This window comes from Rattus norvegicus, chromosome 10 (genome assembly GCF_036323735.1).
Source record: "Rattus norvegicus strain BN/NHsdMcwi chromosome 10, GRCr8, whole genome shotgun sequence".
In the NCBI taxonomy this organism is placed as follows: domain Eukaryota; kingdom Metazoa; phylum Chordata; class Mammalia; order Rodentia; family Muridae; genus Rattus; species Rattus norvegicus.
In genome coordinates, this window is record NC_086028.1 from 25,976,668 (window position 1) to 25,992,827 (window position 16,160).

The 16,160-nt window shown below is 38.3% G+C and overlaps 1 protein-coding gene across 1 annotated transcript in view; it reads right to left on the reverse strand.

Moving 5' to 3' along the window:
• LOC134480667 (glyceraldehyde-3-phosphate dehydrogenase-like) overlaps nucleotides 1-16,160 on the reverse strand; it is a 904,186-nt gene that overhangs the window by 281,168 nt on the left and 606,858 nt on the right. The gene's annotated exons all lie outside the window — the stretch shown is intronic.

Here is a 16,160-nt window from a genome sequence, read left to right on the forward strand (position 1 = left end):
ATTTTTACACTCCAGATATTATTTCCATCCCAGTCCACCCTCCGACGGTTCCACATCCCACACCTCCTCCCTGCCCACCCTGTCTTCACAAGGATGACACACCCCACCTACCCCACTCATTACACTTTAAACTCCCTGGGGCCTCCAGTCTCTTGAGGGTTAGGTGCATCTTCTCTGACTGAACCCAGACTCATTAGTTCTCTGCTGTATATGTGTTGGGGGCCTCATATCAGCTGGTCTATGCTGCCTGATTGGTGATCCAGTGTCTGAGAGATCTTGAGGGTCCAGGTTAACTGAGAATCCTGGTTCTCTTACACGGTTGCCTTCCTCCTCAGCTTCCTCCAGCTTTCCCCTAATTCAACCAGAGGAGTCAGCAGCTTCTGTTCATTGGTTGGGTGCAAATATCTGCATCTGATTCTCTCAGCTGCTTGTTGCGTTCTTCCTTCGGAGGGCTGTCATTATAGGTCCCTTTTTGTGAGTGCCCCATAGTCTCAGTAATAGTGTCAGGTCTCAGGGCCTCCCCCTTGAGCTGGAACCCACTTTGAGCCTGTTTCTGGACCTTACTTTCCTCAGGCTCTTCTCCATTTCCATCCCTACAGTTCTTTCAGACAGGAACAATTGTGGGTCAGAGTTTTGTCTGTGAGCTAGCAACTCCATCCCAAACTTTATGCCCTGTCTTTCTGCTGGAGGTGGGTTGTACAAGTTCCCTCTCCACACTGTAGGGCATTTCATCTAGGGTCTTTGAGTCTGTTATTTGTTGTTAAGAATTGTTTTTGCTATTCTGTTTTGGTTTGTTTTCTTTTTTCTTTTCTTTTTTTTCCTTTCCAGATGAATTTGAGAATTGCTCTTTCCATGTCTTTGAAGAATTGTGTTGGGTTTTGATGGGGATTGCATTGAATTTGTACATTGCCTTTGGTAGGATGGCCAATGTTAATTCTGCCAATCCATGAACCTGGGAGATCTCTCCATTTTCTGAGATTGTCCTCAATTTCTTTCTTGAGAGACTTGAACTTATTGTCATACAGATCTTTCACTAGTTTGGTTAGAGTTACCCCAAAATATTTTATATTATTTGTGGCTACAGTGAAGAGAATTGTTTCCCTAATTTCTTTCTCAGCCTATTTATCATTTATATAAAAGAAGGCCACTGATTTATTTGAATAAATTTTATATCTGGCCACTCTGCTGAAGTTGTTTATCAACTCTGGTAGAATTCTCTAGAGAAGTTCTCTGGTAGAATTTTTGAGGCTGTTTATGTATACTATCATATCATCTGCAAATAGTGATACCTTTATTTCTTCTTTACCAATTTGTATCCCCTTGATCTCTCTCTGTTATCTTATTGTTCTAGCTAGCACTTCGAGTACTATATTGAATAGGTATGGGGAGAGTGGGCTTACTTGTCTTGTCCCAGATTTTAATGGGATTGTTTCAAGCATCTCTTCATTTAATTTGGTATTGGCTATTAGTTTGCAGTAAATTGCTTTTATTATGTTTAGGTATGGGTCTTAAATTCCTGATCTCTCCAATCCTTTTAACATGAAGGGGTGTTGTATTTTTTTAAATGATTTTTCTGCATCTCAGGAGTTGATCATGTGTCTTTTTCTTTGACTTTGTTAATGTAGTGGATTACATTAATGGATTTTTGTATATTGAACTATCCTTGTATCCTTGGCATGAAGTCTACTTGATCATGGTGAATGATGGTTTTGATGTGTTGTTGGATTCAGTTTGCAAGAATTTTATTGAGTATTTTTTCATCAATATTCATAAGCCAGATTGGTCTGAAGTGCTATTTTTTGACTGAGTCCTTGTGTGGTTTAGAGTAATTGTGGCTTCATAGGCTGAATTAGGTAATGCTCCTTTTGTTTCTATTTTATGGAATAGTTTGAGGAATATTGGTATCAGATCTTCTGTGAAGGACTTGTAAAATTCTGCACTAAATTCCTCTGGCCCTGTGCTTTTTTAGTTGGGAGGTTTTTAATGATTTCTTCTATTTTCTTATGAGATATCATCCTGTTTAAATAGTTTACCTGCTCTTGATTTAACTTTGGTATGTCGTATCTGTCTAGAAAATCATCCATTTCATCTGGATTTTCCAGTTTTGTTTAGTATAGGCTTTTGTAGTAGGATCTGTTGATTCTTTGAATTTCCTGTGTTTCTGTTCTTACATCTCTTTTCATTTCTGATTTTGTGAATTTTAAAACTGCCTCTGGGCCCTTTAGTTAGTTTGGCTAGGGATTATCTAACTTGCTGATTCTGTCAAAGAATCAGCTTTTGGCATTGTTGATTCTTTGTATTGTTCTCTTTGTTTCTATTTGATTGATTTCAGCCCCAAGTTTGACTATTTCCTGCCTCCTACTCCTCTTGGGTGAGCTTGCTTCTTTTTGTTCTAGGGCTCTCAGGTGTGCTGTAAAGTTGCTACTGTAAGATCTCTCCAGTTTCTTTACCTGGGCACTTAGTGCTACAAATTTTCCTCTTAACACTGCTTTCATTTTGTCCTATAAATTTGGGTATGATGTGTCAACATTTTCATTAAATTCCAGGAAGTCTTTAATTTCTTTCATTATTTCTTCCCAGACCAAATTATCATTGAGTAGAGTGTTGTTCATTTTCCATGTATATGTGGGCTTTCTGTTGCTTTTGCTGTTATGGATGACCAGCCTTAGGCCATGGTGGTCTGATAGGATGCATGCGATTATCTCAATCTTACTGTATTGGTTAAGCGTTGTTTTGTGACCAATTATATGATCAATTTTGGAGAATGTACCATGAGGTGCTAAGAAAAAGGTGTATTCTTTTGTTTTAGGGTGCAATGCTCTATAGATATCTGTAAAATCCATTTGGTTGATAACCTCTATTAGTTTCACTATGTCTCTGTTTACTTTCTGTTTCAATGACCTGTCCATTGGTGAGAGTGGGGTTTTGAAGTCTCCCACTTTTACTGTGTGGAGTTCAATGTATGTTTTGAGCTTTATTAAAGTTTCTTTTTATGAATGTGGGTGTCCTTGCATTTGGGACATAGATGTTTAGAATCGAGACTTTCCCTTAGTGGATTTTCCCTTTGATGAATATGAAGTGTTTTTTCTCATCACACTTGATAATTTTTGGTTGAAAGTCTATTTTACTGGTTATTAGGATGGCAGCTCCAACTTGTTTCTTGGGACCATTTGCTTGGAAGATTTTTTCCATCCTTTTATACTGAGATAGTGTCTGTCTTTGTTATTGAGGTGTGCTTCTTGCGTATCCAGTCTGTTAGCTTTTTTTTTTTTTTTTTTTTTTTTTTTTTTTTTTAACATTTCAAATGTTGTTCCTGGTTTCCAGGACATAAGCCCCCATCCCTCCCACTCCCCTTCTTCTATAAGGGTGTTCCCCTCCCCATCCACCTCCCACCCCTCCCCCTGCATTCCCCTATACTGGGTAGATTATGGTTTTTAATAGGTGAGCTGAGTCTATTAATATTGAGAGATATTAAAGACAGATGACTGTTGTTTCCTGTTATATTTTTTTATATGCGGATTTATGTGTTTGTGGTTCTCTCCTTTTGGTTTTGTTGTGTTAATATCTTGTCTTTTCTTTGTTGTTGGTACTTTTTTTGTTTTGGAGTTTTCCTTCTGGGTTCCTCTGTAGAGCTGGATGGGTAGGTAGATAGTGTTTCAATTTAGTTTTGTCCTGTAATATTTTGGTTTCTCCATCTATGTTGTTGAGAGTTTTGCTGGGTATAATGGCCAGGGCTGGCATTTATGTTCTTAGGGTCTCCAAGACCTCTGTCCAGGTGCTTCTGGCTTTCATAGTCTCTGTTGAGAAGTCTGGTGTAATTCTGACAGGTCTACTTTTGCATTAGATTTGATCTTTTCATTATGTCTTGAATTTCCTGGATATTTTGGGTTAGGTGTTTTTCATGTTTTGAATTTTGTTTGTCAGTTGTGTCAGTCTCTTCTAAGGTATCTTCTTCACCTGAGATTCTCTCTTCTATTTTTGTAGTCTGTTGGAGATACTTACATCTGTTATTCCTGACCTTTGTTACTAGGTTTTCCATTTCCATGTTTGTCTCCATTTTTGTTTTCTTTATTGTTTTTACTTCCACTTTTAATTCTTGGACCACTTTATGTAATTCCTTCATCTGTTTAATTGTGTTTTTCCTGTATTTTCTTTAAGGGATTTATTTGTTTCCTCTTCAAGGGTTTCTACCTGTTTACCTGTGTTTTCCTGTATTTCTTTCAGTGAGTTATTTATATTCTCCTTAAAGAACTTTATTATCTTCATGAGATAGGATTTTAGGTTAGCTTCCTGATTTTCAGGTGTGTTGATGTATTCAGGGCTTGTTGTAGTGGGAGAACTGGGTTCTGATGTTGCCCATATATATATTGGCTTCTGTTACTTATGCTCTTGCACTTGCCTCTTGTCATATTGTTTTCTTTGGTGTTTGCTGGTCTCAGTGACTCTTGAGTCTGCCTCTTTTGTCCCTGGGTTACAACAGCTCTCATGGTAGGCCTGTAGCCCTTACTATAGAAGATCTCCTGTGGGGCTTTCCAAGTAGAAGGTGGGGCAGAGAAGTTGCTCATCTGTTACCCTGGCTGCAGTAGATCTTCTGGGAGGGCTTCAGACAGTTGGATCTTCCGAGGAGCAGTCAAACTGTTGTCCTGTGTGATGTTGTTCTTCAGGATGGCCTTTGGCCTATGGTTTCTGTTTCCCTGTTTGTAGCCAAATACCAGGGCGGCTTTCAGTCTTTTGGGTCAATAGCATTCCGTGCCACAGAGCCCCTGGAAGGTCTTCAGACTGTGGTGTCAGTTGGGTTGCCCAGTTGCCCAGGAACTCCTAGGATGCCTTCAAGCTGTGGTGTCCTGGGAACAGCAGATTTCCTGGGATGCTTCAGGATGTGGTTTCAAATGCTCTGAGAACAGTGGTTCTTCTGGTATGCCTCAGGATATGGTGTCTTCCAGGGAACAGACTAGCTAGTAGAAAGAACCAGGCAGAAAGGGATTGGTATTCACCAGTGGGGGGTTTGGTGTGTGATGGGTATCTGGGTCTCCTGGGCACCCAGGGGCATTTGGGAGGGTGCTTACCAAATGCTCTGAGTGCACCAGATCTTCTGGTATGCCTCAGGATATAGTCTCATGTTCTTTCTTTGTTTGTATGTAAGATCTACTTTTGTAGAAGACCATCGTTGTGTCCAAGGTATAACTGCAACAATATTTTTAGATGCTTTGTCTGCAGCCTTGATTTGTTTTCACAATATCCTCATTATATAATCCAGACTTCATCATGTGAATCTTGCTTTTGCACATCTTGATAATTTTTGAGAACTGACTCTAGTGGAAAACTCATTCTAGCTTGTGATCTGGTAAAGATCATCACTTTTGAAAAGTTACTTATTTTCCTCCCTGTTCTGTTAGTTTTTTGCTCAATACATAGAGAATAATAATAATAAAAAGTTACCTCTAGCCTTCACAAGCACCATGGTGTGTGTGTGTGTGTGTGTGTGTGTGTGTGTGCGTGTGTGTGCATGTGCATTCCCCATAAATGTTTTTAAAATGGACTGAAAAACATGTAGTAGAGATTTAGATGTATGGAAAACGACTATTGGCAGTAGCAAGAAAATAAGGAGGACATTTCTGGCTTGGCAAATTTCAGGCTGTGTTAAATTTTACATCATTTAAGTTTCCACATACTCAGAATAATTTGCAAAATATTAGTTGATTAATATGATTTTGGAAAGATTTTAAGAAGAGAATTAAGTGTACTAATTATTAACTATTGCCAACTATAACAACTGCAAAATGAAAAAGTATCTAAAAGACAGGCACATTTTTTTGAGTGAGTCTATAGGCTGATACAGTGATCATGTCAGTACAGGCTGTAGTTTGCCTGAACTGTCTTAGGTCCTACATTTGTAATTTTGGAAATAACAATTTAGATCAGGATGGATTTAGATTGAAGAGTTTAAATTTATCCAGAACTGCTCAAAATTTGTTTTCAGAATGCCTTAGTCTTCCTTACTTGGTGGCGGCAAGGTTCTGGGAGTAAAACAGCTCAGTTGTGTTAGGCATTATGAAAAACTCAGAATGTGTTCTCAAGTTTGTGTTCTCTTTGGAACACATTGACTGATACCTCAATGACCGGATAAGTCAGATGACCAAACCAGGAGTCAGAGCAAAATAGATCAATACAGAGCAGGAAAAAGACACATCATTGAAGTCAGTATTAGGTCAGTTAATGTAAAGCATTGAGTGCAACAGTGTAACTTTGCTTTTTCTTGGAACCTAAGAAGCACAGGATCTATGATTCAATTAAGAACTTTACTGGGCAGTTTTGGTTATAGTATTACTGAGTGGCTGTTTAATTATGAAGCTAGTTATATGCTATCTAGTTTGGTTATTTCTTCAAATGATAAGTACTACTCTTGGATTTGACACTTGATATTTTTCTTTTTGGAACAAATGAAAATTATAAGAAATTGACTACATGTCTAGAATATAGGCTTTTATGTTTCTGTTAAATATGAAGACATCATCTTTCTTTTATACAGCGGTGATTATTCTTTATTTAAAGGAGGCACTGTTGATAAGAGTAAATATTTTGATTATTTCTGGAGGTAGACTATGTTAGACAAAGAAGAGGAAAGTATTTAATAATTGGACTCAGTTCTATGTGGGTGAAGTGTAGCACATCAGACTAGTCAGTCCTCTTAGCAAAGCTTCCCAGATTTAGAATGGCTTTTATATTGTGCTGAGACATTAACAAGCTTGGTCTTATACTGCACCTACCTCAGAAGTATGACTTTATTATAATTGTTTATCTATTTGCACCTATTAAAAGGCCTTGCAGCTATTAAAAATGTTACACCCTTGCCTCAGATTTTTTTTATAGCTTAAAAACTGTCTTATATAAGCAGATGCTTGCTTTGGCAAACACAAAGATCTCATATTTTACAGTTGAAGAAATGGAGAGTTTTCCTAAGGCAACTTGGGTTTCCAAGGTGTAGGTTGGAAACTGTATAAGCCTCTAGTCCACATTTAATTATTTCTGTTTCTGATCTTGCTGCCATAAAGTGGAAAACATCGAGGCTGAAATTTCAATTTGGAGAGTTATCACAAGGGGAATACAAGTGAAGATCCGATCCTTGGCAATTATTTACTACGAAGACAAGAAAATGCAAATGATCACTATGTGTGAGCTTATGAAGATCTATAACAGCCATCTGTTAAAATAGTTCAAAAGCAAAAGTTTGGTTAGTTATTACTGACTGGTTTTAATAAGCTTGAATGATGCTAGCACCAGCAAGGAATTTCAATCTGAAGTTGACTCATTATTTTGCTATCAGTGTTCCACGATCAGTGTCAGATTACCAAGGCTCATGCAGAGCAGCAGGTAGACCAGATGCTGAACATTAAATTAGCAAAATACCAAGCCAAGATTCGCCTTGCAAGCTCTGATTTGTACTTGCCTTCCTCCCACACTTAAAAAGCAGAATGAAGAACTGTTGGGACATAGTGCGGTTATATGGCATGGAGGCCTCTCTTAATATATTTCACCTTGAGGTATTCATGTGTTTCTTTTTAATATGACAACATTGTGTCATTGTATGAGCAAATACCTGGTGTAGGTGATCTCTCTGTTACTATTCTAAAGAATATACTTCCTTAAGAGCAGATTAAGGAAATTCATAATGTGGCTGCTTCTATTTAAAAGATAATTCTCATTCTCTCTTTCTTTCTCTCTCCGTTTTTTTTTTTTGCTATTTTCATATCTCCCTTTTCTATAGTCCCTACTCACCCCTGACCCCTTCGCGTGCATGTGTGTGTGTGTGTGTGTGTGTGAGAGAGAGAGAGAGAGAGAGAGAGAGAGAGAGAGAAAGAGAGAGAGAGAGAGAGAGAGAGAGAGAGAGACTTTCTCACTCTTTCCTTATCTCCATATGAAACTTAGGGGCTCACATATTTTTGATAAACACTCACTCATTGAGCCACATATCACCACCACAGCACGATCTCATTTCAAGTGCTAATTGGTATACTTACAGAAAGTGAGATGATAAATATTTCTAGTCTTTTATAGAAAGAAATTAGCTGATATATACAGATGTTGAGAAATTAAGTCTTTCATTTTCACTTGGGTATCCTACTCCTAGAGGCTAAACAATATGATCCTTAAGCAAACTGGTTGACTTTCTATTATTTTATCATTTTGAGGGATGGTATTCTTCATTGAAAGTGACATAAAAATAAAAGAAATAAGCTTGTAACAGTTCTCAGAATATGGCCCTAAAGAAATAAAGGCTTTTGTACATCTGACATCATTTCGCAGTGGAAGAATGCTGAGCTAGCTAACTTTCTTGTTCTTGACTGGCAACACATTATCAGTTCAATTTTAGAGTAAAAAGCCAACTTTTCAAAAAGGACAGCTCTACTTTTATAGACATTATGTCATCTATTATTCACTATATTCATGACTTCAGTTACATTTTCTTTGCAAAAATTTTGAAACATAGGGAAAACAATTTAACATCTAGAACAATGATGATACCATTGAATATATGATTTTCTATTATGATATTTTTACTAAGAAAATAAAATAGGCTATGGTAGTGTTACTTAGTGTATACAATAGACTATGGTATTGTTATCAAGAATATAAACTAGGCTATGGTATTTTTACCAAGAAAATAAACTAGGTTATGGTATTGCCACCAGGTATATAAGATATACTATGCTGTTGTTATAAAAAATTAAAATTGGTTATGACATGATTACCAAGAATATGAATATTATATTGAATAAAAACTTCATTCATATCTGAAAATGCAATAAACATTCCTGTTGTGTGAAATTATCAAGAATGAGAAGTTTGTACTGGAGAGGTGGTTCAGCATCTAAGAACAGTGGTTGGCCTTCCAGAGGACCTGGGACAAATTCCTAGTAACCATATGGCGACTCACAATATCTAACCATAGTTCAATAGAATCTGATACCCTCTTCTGGCCTCCACGGGCACAAGCCATGTAAATGGTACATATGAGTATATGCAGACAAAATACTCAAACATTAAAATTCATGCATCTTTTTAAAAATAATATGAAGTTTAATTTTATCATATTTTCTAAAACACATTAGAATTTTTTTATATTCCATGCTAATAATGGTTATATAACAGTTGAGAACCAAAGAAGTCAAAATTACAATGAGACTATTAAAAAAGTCATAACAGTATTATCACATGGGGGAATATTCCCATCTGGGTAAAATATCTTCAAAGTTTGCTTTACTTGAGATAAAGCTCTTCAGGTCAGGGACTCTCCTGGGTTGTAAAGAGATCTCCCAAAGGATGCAGTCGTATTATTGAAATGTATATGGTATAGTGGATAAGTCTGATATGAATGCTGACTGTCAAGAGTGTTCTTTTGAGGCTACTTTTCTAAACAAAAAAAATTAAAAGGCATATTGAGTGGATTTTTCTCAAAGGAGATTCACAAACATGACTATAAATCTGACACATCCCACATGCTTTTACATGTTTCCATTCTTTAGATAGGAATCAATAGATCACAGCTCACAGGACAAAGTAGTGTGTTGGCTGTTTTTGCTTGCTCCTCTCGCCATTATGCAGAGCTTCAGATTTACCTATAAATTGAACAGACAGTGCACAGAGTTTCCTATATAGTCTTCTTTTTGTTCTTAACTTTTTATTGGATATTTTTTTATTACATTTCAAATGTTATCCCTTTTCCTGGTTTCTTGTCCATAAACACCCTATCCCATTTCCCCTCCCCTTCTTCTGTGAGGGTGTCCCTGACCAGCCACCCACCCCTTCCTGTCTTCCTTCCCTGACATTCCCCTACACTGGGGTGTCCAGCTTTGGCAGGACCAAGGGCTTCTCCTCCCGTGGGTGCACAACAAGGACATCCTCTGCTACATATGCAGCTGGAGTCATGGGTCTGTCCGTGTGTACTCTTTGGGTGGTGATTTAATTTCTGAGAGCTCTGGTTGGCTTGTATTGATGTTTTAATGGGGTTGCAAGCCCCTTCAGTTCCTTTCTTCTCTCTAACTCCTCCAATGGGGACTCTGCTCTCAGTTCACGGTTGGCTGTGAGCATTTGCCTCTGTGTTTGTCATGCTCTGGTAGAGTCTCTCAGGAGACAGCTATATCAGGCTCTTATCAGCATACACTTCTTGACATCAGCAATATTGTCTGGGTTTGGTGGCTGTATTTGGACCAGACTCTGAGTGGCCATTCCTTCTAAGAGGTGATATGGAGACAAAGTTTGGAGCAGAATGAAGGAATGAGCATTCTTCTTGTCCTTATTTTGCCTGTAATTAGCATTTTTTATCAATAGGGTTCATTTTTTGAAACTGATGAATTTGTATTGTTCTTTGTATTGATATTGTGAACTATAGTTTATAACTTACACTAAGGTTCACTTTGGGGACTGTATAATGTCATATATAGATCATGACAGGATCCTGAGAACAATTTTCCCTATCTCCAACTGTCATCTCTCTTCTGTCTCCTTCACTCCCATGGTAAGTGTGCTGATCTATAATGCTCTGTACTCTACCTTTTACAGAAAGCCACAGAGGGGGATTTAGGGAGGATTCAGCTTTTGAAAGATGATTATAAAATGGAATACTACTCAGTTATTAAAAACAACGACTTCATGAAATGGATGGAATTAGAAAATATCATCCTGAGTGAGGTAACTGAGTCACAAAAGACACACGTGGTATGCACTCACTGATAAGTGGATATTAGCCCAAAAGCTTGAAATACCCAAGATACAATTTCCAGATTACATGAAGGTCAAGAAGAAGAAAAACTGAAGCATGGAAACTTCTGTCTTTCTTAGAAGGAAAAACAAAATGTTCAAGGGGAAATATATGGAGGGAGAGAAAGTTTGCAGTAGAGACTGAAGGAAAGGCCATCCAGAGACTGCCCCACCTGGGGATCCATCCCATATATAGACACCAAACCCAGACACTATTGTGGATGCTAAGAAGTGCTTGCTGACAGGAGCCTGATATAGCTGTCTCCTGAGAGGCTCTGCCTGAGTCTGACAAATACAGAGGCAGATGCTTGAGGCCAACCACTGGATTGAGCATGGGATCCCCAATGGAGGAGTTAGAGAAAGGTCTGGAGGAGCTGAAGTGGTTTGCAACCCCATAGGAAGAACAACAATATCAACCAGTCAGATCCTCTCATAGTTCTGCCAGGGACTAAACTGCCAACCAGAGTACACATGGAGGGACCCATGGCACCGGCGGAATATGTAGCAAAGGATGGCCTTAAACAGACATCAATGGGAGGAGAGACCCTTGGTCCTGTGAAGGCTCGATGCCCCAGTGTAGGAAAATACTAGGGGGGGGGAGGCAGGATTGGTTGGGATGTAGGGGAGTACCCTCATAGAAGCAGGGGAAAGAGGATGGGATAGGGGGTTTCCAGAGGGGAAATCAGGAAATGGGATAACATCTGAAATGTAAATCAATAAAATATCCAACAAAAAATTAAAATGAAAAAAAAAGATGATTGGTTTCACTTAGCAAGATGTGTTCAAGAATCCTCTGACTTGCATCATGATTTGAATGTGCACCTCCGTTAGTTGCAGAACTGCATTGTTTTGTATGGAAATAACACAGGCCATTTAGCTTGGTTGTTCCCAGTTATTCACAATTATGAATAGACATTTTATTAAAATCTGTGTGTAGAGTTCTGCATAGAAACAAATTTGCCATTCACTTGGGCAAATGTTAGGAATTCCCTTGGTGAATCATTCAACAATACCATATTTTGTTCTGAAGTACATCCATGAGATATCTCCTGAAGCCATTGTACTAGTTCTTACTCCCATCAGCAAGAGACGGCAATGTCTACTGAGCTTAGCCACTGATTTTATTTTGCTCTGCTAGTGTTTAGAATCCGATCTTTTATAACCTCTGTGTAGTAGTACCTCATTGTCACCAGTTGCTTGTCTTCATAGATACAGTTGGTTTATTAAGCATCTCCATGTTTGACTAAGTACTGGCCCTTTTCCTCCTTTCATGGTACATGGAGGAGAAAGAACAATTCCTTCAGGTATGTGTCCACAGAACCTGAACTGTTCATTGTTTCCAGGAAAAAATCATTGTAGAGAATTGTTTACAATAGGCTTGCTTTCTAGTCTACTCCTTAATGAACTTAAATACATAATTCCTTATTAAGTATCTGTGTTTGTTCACCAGAAGATGGTGAAGGATATTTTTTTACTCTATGATTGTTAAGGCTGTGCAAAGTCCATCCCGCATAGAGTGTTATGGACCTCATGCTGTATAATTTGTTGTAAAAACAATTTTGTGGAACAACCAGATAAACTGCTGGTGTCCAACACTGACAAACTATCATCATAAACCTTACAACTATGGATGGAGTGATGCTGAAGGCATAATAAATTCAGTAGTTTGTGCATGCTCCAATTTGTCTGGGAAATAATGTGGCTTGGTTTGTATTTGAAATTATTATAGCATACAAAGATAAAATGTTGTCTATTCTCCTTTGTCTACCAACCTCATTTAAAAAGTAATCCTTTCTTATAGACTCTAGGTGAATGAAGCATTTATTAATTATAGTAACTGTTAGAATAATGTTTTCCTGCTCCATTCGCTATCTTCAGGACCACTCCAGTCCTCATGGTTCAAGTTTGGATTACAGAGCATCCAAAGTCTTTCTGATAGCATTATACCACAGTTCATAATTTTTGATCTACTGTACCAGTATATTTAAAGAAAGAAATCTTTGCAAATTGAAAATTATTCAGTACCAGTATGCAAGGGAAGCTTGGGGCCTTGAATCCATTTTGATTGGTAATTAGTTGATTAGCACTAAATGAAATTCCGTTTGATGACAAGTCCATGTCTAATTGCTTTCAGACCTATTTTAGTTTTCAAAATAGAAATGAGGAGTTAGCATACCGTAAACTCAATCTTGAACAATGAAATGGCAGAGATTCTCACTCATTGGTCATCTACGGAGTCAAGAGCTGGAGTTATTTGCCTTCTGATTACATGGGCAGAGGCTGGGTGTGAAGATAATGCTGTCACAAACGGCCATAGCTTCCCCAGTCATCAACAACGGAACGGCACAGCACTGCTGCCTCACTGCTGTTATCTTTGTTGTGCAAAGCACTGTCTGTTTCTTTCTCATCATGCCTTCCTTCATCTTTCCAGCTGTAATGGACACTTTATCCCCAAACGTTCATTTGGTTCCTGACTGGAAACAGACATGACACGAAAGTGACGTGACATGAGCAATGACAGCAAGAAATCGGCAAACTTATTTTCTGGGGTTGGTTCTGGCATGACAAAAATATACAGTTTCAGACTCATGGATGTTCTCTTTTGGCCTCTTCATCTTTAGAATTCCTATCCGTCCCAATGCCACATGACTATATAGGGCTATATATGAATAGACAGCAAATACAGTAAGTAACAATATTATATGTGCAGAGACAAAGTCATCACTTTTAACATACCCTTTTCTCTGTGTGGGTGTATTTGTTTTATGTGTATGATGTATTGTTCAATTAGTGTGTGTGTGTGTGTGTGTGTGTGTGTGTGTGTAAGTATGTGCACATTCCTATGGTATATACGATGTGTATGGTACACATTTGCATGGAGACCAGAGGAAGATATCTGGTGTCCTGCTCTGTTATTCTCCGCTTCCCTCCTCTGAGACAAGTCTCTCCTTGATCTAGGCTGACTAGCAGCAAGGGCAAGTGATGCCCCTATCTCTGTCCCTCACAGTGTTGGGGGCTACAGGTGCATGGTGGTACCTTGTATTTTTTCCTCCATCTTTATTAACTTGGGTATTTCTTATTTACATTTTGATTGCTATTCCCTTCCCAGTTTCTGGGCCAACATCCCCCTAACTCCTCCCCTCCTCTTCTGTATGGGTGTTCCCCTCCCCATCCTTCCCCCATTACCGCCCTCCCTCCAACAATCACATTCACTGGGGGTTCAGTCTTGGCAGGACCAAGGGCTTCCCCTTCCACTTGTATTTTACATGGGTGCTATAGATTCAAACACAGATTATCCTGCCTGTGTAGCATGCACTCTTATCTACTGAGCCATCTTTCCATCCCTACCAGATGTCTGGCCCAGTGTGTGTAGGAATGAGGAATTGCTCACAGTTTCCTGGGTGATCCTTCTCTGTGTCAGGATGCTGCTAGTAAGCATCCCTCAGTTCACTGTTACATGAAAACATTTATTCTCTGCTCTCCGCATTTTCGGTGCCAGTTTCTGGAAAACATCACTTAACCCTTAGTATTTAAAGCATCTCCAACTGGCTTCACCATAATGCTTGTCCATGAAGTCCAAATTTCTGGTTGTTCCTCTGTACAAAACAGGTTTTCTCTCTACTTGCATGTAATTTCACCTATTAGGCTGCCATCTCACCCACAGACAGCATGTGTCTCACTGTTTCCACTTGGCTATGATATATATTCTTTACCCACTTGTTCCATATAGGATTTTTTTTTCATTTTTATTTTAAAGTCCAGATTATCGCATCTTTGCTTTGCTTATGCCCCTGTGCGGTTGCTAACATCTTATTGGCTTTCCCTTTTTAAATACCTAGTTATTTCAAACAGTATTCATGATTCTTAGACTCTTTCTTGATGTAGTTATTTATGTAGATATTTTCTTTTTTTTAATATTTTTTTATTAACTTGAGTAATTCTTATTTACATTTCAAAATATAAGTTTAAAAATTGGATGTACAATACAAATTATATTATGGAACCTTTCCCAAGATATAGCGCTTGATAATTCCAAAATAAAGACAAATATTTATCCTTAGTAGCTTTCTTCAAGTTAAGAAGTTGTTTAAACATATTGATATTGTTTGGCCATAGAAAAGCTAATCCATTTTGATGAAATTCACTCAACCCATACTTGAATCCATTTGTAAATATTCTTGAATAATCAACTGGTCAACCTGTTTGGATTAATCAGTTCTCTAAAGTTTATAAAATGATAGTTAATGAGCAAATCTAGGTTATGTTGGGCCTGCCATTTTGGAGGTGTCTGGAAATTTCTTTAATAAAGAGAATATTGCACATGCTTATGCATAAAATGATTATTTGAAATGAGAAGCAAAAAGTTATGCAATTAATTAGGTAGATTTAAAATCATCATAAACCTTAAAAACAGTTTTTATTAATTATCCTCTTTTTTTTGTTTTTGTTTTTGGTTTTTTTTGTTTTTTTTGTTTTTTTTGTAGCTCATATTTTATTTTATTTTTTTTCATTTCCTTCTCTTTTTTAATTTATTTTTTAACTCTTTTTTAAATTTATTTAATACTTAATAATAATTCTTTGGTTTCCGGGCAAACATCCCCCTCCCCCCTCCCCTTCCTTATGGGTGTTCCCCTCCCAACCCTCCCCCCATTGCTGCCCTTCCCCCAACAGTCTAGTTCACTGGGGGTTCAGTCTTAGCAGGACCCAGGGCTTCCCCTTCCACTGGTGCTCTTACTAGGATATTCATTGCTACCTATGAGGTCAGAGTTCAGGGTCAGTCCATGTATAGTCTTTAGGTAGTGGCTTAGTCCCTGGAAGCTCTGGTTGCTTGGCATTGTTGTACATATGGGGTCTCGAGCCCCTTCAAGCTCTTCCAGTTCTTTCTCTGATTCCTTCAACGGGGGTCCTATTCTCAGTTCAGTGGTTTGCTGCTGGCATTCGCCTCTGTGTTTGCTGTATTCTGGCTGTGTCTCTCAGGAGCGATCTACATCCAGCTCCTGTCGGCCTGCACTTCTTTGCTTCATCCATCTTGTCTAATTGGGTGGCTGTATATGTATGGGCCACATGTGGGGCAGGCTCTGAATGGGTGTTCCTTCAGTCTCTGTTTTAATCTTTGCCTCTCTCTTCCCTGCCAAGGGTATTCTTGTTCCCCTTTTAGAGAAGGAGTGAAGCATTCACATTTTGATCATCCGTCTTGAGTTTCATTTCTTCTAGGCATTTAGGGTAATTCAAGCATTTGGGCTAATAGCCACTTATCAGTGAGTGCATACCATGTAAGTCTTTCTGTGATTGGGTTAGCTCACTCAGGATGATATTTTCCAGTTCCAACCATTTGCCTACGAATTTCATAAAGCCGTTGTTTTTGATAGCTGAGTAATATTCCATTGTGTAGATGTACCACA